The following is a 2,860-nucleotide window of genomic DNA, read 5'->3' as shown; positions in this document are numbered from 1 at the left end:
CTGTCGGCTTTACTTGCGCTAGTTAGCAAAAATAGGGGACTGCACATAATTTTTTTTTTTATTTATTTATAGCACAGGTGCTGGCAGATGAATACTCTCATCAGCCTGCTGAACACAAACACTAACATATACTTCCTGGAGAAGTCCGTGTTTGGGGTCTGTGCACGGACACTAGGTGTTCGGTATGGATCCTGAACTTTACTGTAGCAGTGGTGGTCGGTCTCCAAGGCAACAAGTTGTCAACAAAAGTGATAATATCACAAGAATGGCTTGCAATTTACCTTTTAATAACATTTACAAAGGGATTACTTTTTACAAGCACTATCCAATAATAGAAATAACTCTTTAACTGCTTCACTCGTCAGCCATAATTGTGTCTGCTCGTCCCGAGAAACCATTTACACGCTTGTTGCACAGATGTTTATTGAAGCAGAAACGTTTCTGGAGTCTCCATCAGTCGTCCGCAGATGATCTGTGGTTTCATCTTGCATCCGGTTAAGACCTAAACCTTTCAGCATTTTCCAAAAATGCTTTCTAAATTTTGTACCAACAAAAAAGTACAGGACAGGGTTGAGACAAGCGTGGAAGTAAGCTATAGCTTCCATTACAACGCTCGTAATTGTAAAGGAATCTGATGTGAATCCCTTATTGAGGACTTTAGCCAGGACAAGGGCATTATGAGGCAACTGTGTAGCTATAAATACAACCACTATGACCACAATTATGTTCATTGACTTCCTCTTCTGAACGCCTCTGGCATTAACCAAGGTCCAGAGAATAAAGCTGTAACAAAGCACCATTGAGGCCAAGGGAATTAGAAATCCCACTGTCATCTAGAATGAAACCACCACGATCTCCATGATGGGAGGGTAGTATTCTTCAAAACATTCCTTCCGGTCACGGCTGTTGCTGTATATGAACTGGGGAATGGAAAGGAGCAAAGCCAGGGTCCAGAGGAGGACGCACACCCCGTACCGCCACTTGTGTTTAGTCACCTGGTATTTAGCTGCCTTAGTGACTTTAGTGATAGAAATAAACCTGTCAAATGTGATTGAGGTGAGCGTGAGCATGGACGTAAATAAATTCACCCTGTATGTGATCCTTATGATCTTACACAGGAAGTCTCCAAAAACCCAGGCATGTGCCGATTCATATGCCAAGAATGGGAGGGTGAGCAGAAACAAGATGTCTGCAATGGCCAAATTCACCAAAAAGGTGTCGGTCAGAGTCTTTATCTTCTCGTAGAACACAAACACGAGTATAATGAGCACATTTCCTATAAGTCCGAGGACACAAGTCACGGAATAGGCAATGAGTGAGAACAAGCTGTGGAGCCAAGGGTGGTCATCGACTGTATGATTATCATCATTCATATTATTGTAGTCTTGTGGGTAGTCTTCAGCGCCCATCTGTATGTAATTGGAAAGAGGTAATTAGTTGTTAGTAGTGATAGTAAGATCTGCAGTTATTCTCTCTGTCAGGAGAGCAGGCTCAGAAAGTCAGGTAAGACAAGCCTTCTTAAATATTAAAATGCCAAATGTGAAATGAAAAATGAAAAATATATTTATACTCGTCTCCTCGACCGATGCAATGTCTGCCATTGTTCTGTCATAGCACTGACGCCCTGTAACAATGTCATGTGAGTGCTGGTAGACACAGCACCAACATTCATGGTCCAGGAGGTGAGCATACGTTTTTATTATCTTACATGAGGTGCTATAACATTTAAGAAGGGGTTGTGCAGTAGTAGACAACCCCTTTAACACTATTGGGTCCTGCTGGGTTGCAGTTACAAGGCTGGACAAATAATAACCATGTAAACAATTCTTATGGGTAGTTTGCATTGTTTGAGCCCTAAAATCTCATATTGAATCAGTAAGTTCATTGAACTGCTCCTAAAACCTGGAAAATGTGACTGTGGCTGCTTCCCTAACCTGTCACTGACCTACCTCACCATGGAGATGCCAACCCTATATTATACCTGGTCACAGACCTAACCCTGGGCATAAAAATCAGATCTGTTACTAATTGGAGCACTTAAATGTTTGACCATCATGATGCACTGAGCATGGACCACAATCCGTGGACTGGGTGCGAGTCTCTCAACCTTAGTGTGACAGCCTTATAGAAACATATGAAGCTGTGATGCTTGGTTTTGTTTGCGGTGTGTGTGTGGACTGACCTTCACGGACGTGTGAATGAACCCTTGATTTGCTCTATTAAATGGATGGTTTGCATTTATGGCACCTCTCAAGTTAAAAAGAGCAGGGGGATCATGCACAGATCCCACCACTGGCACCAATTATTCAAGGAGAACACCCGGAGAGATGACGCAGATTCCACAACGATGAACAACACACCGCCGCCTCCAATCGTCAGGAGAATTACGCAATTGACTGGCGAGTGATGGACAAGGCCGCAGCTGTTTTCACTACTAGGCCAGTTATTGGGGATCTCACAGTGAGCGTATAGTATATACACATAAGATTTCAGCCCATGGAATATATCTATATATACACCCTGGTACAGTCACTGCCAAACTCCACAATAATAAAAGGAACTAGCTGCTGCCACCACCTATTGTTTATATAGGCCAATTGGACACCCATTACAGATAGTGTGTTGCTTCAAGGGTGTGGTACACCCCTGAGGAACTGAGCTATTCAATTTTATATACTTAATCTGAAAAGTAGGCAGTGTTTATAAAAATATATAAAGATGATACAAAATGGACAAAACAATGCAGTATATATCACATAAAATAAAAAGGGATAAACAGAACAAATATACTAAACCTCATGTCGGAGAGTTGTCTCTCATGAGGGGGAGCTTTTCTTTTTTGGGGGGTATCGATGCACAA

The 2,860-nt window shown here is 42.1% G+C and overlaps 1 pseudogene; it reads right to left on the bottom strand.

The window, feature by feature from the left end:
• Positions 1-398: 398 nt before the first annotated feature.
• LOC141240584 (C-X-C chemokine receptor type 6-like) lies at positions 399-1,409 on the bottom strand (annotated as a pseudogene).
• Between the last annotated feature and the right edge of the window lie 1,451 nt (positions 1,410-2,860).

Source organism: Phyllobates terribilis, unplaced genomic scaffold (genome assembly GCF_046119375.1).
Source record: "Phyllobates terribilis strain yellow unplaced genomic scaffold, ASM4611937v1 Scaffold_859__1_contigs__length_599566, whole genome shotgun sequence".
NCBI classification, from domain to species: Eukaryota; Metazoa; Chordata; class Amphibia; order Anura; family Dendrobatidae; genus Phyllobates; species Phyllobates terribilis.
The sequence above is the reverse complement of the archived record's forward strand: the minus strand, read 5'-3'. Positions and strand labels throughout refer to the sequence as shown.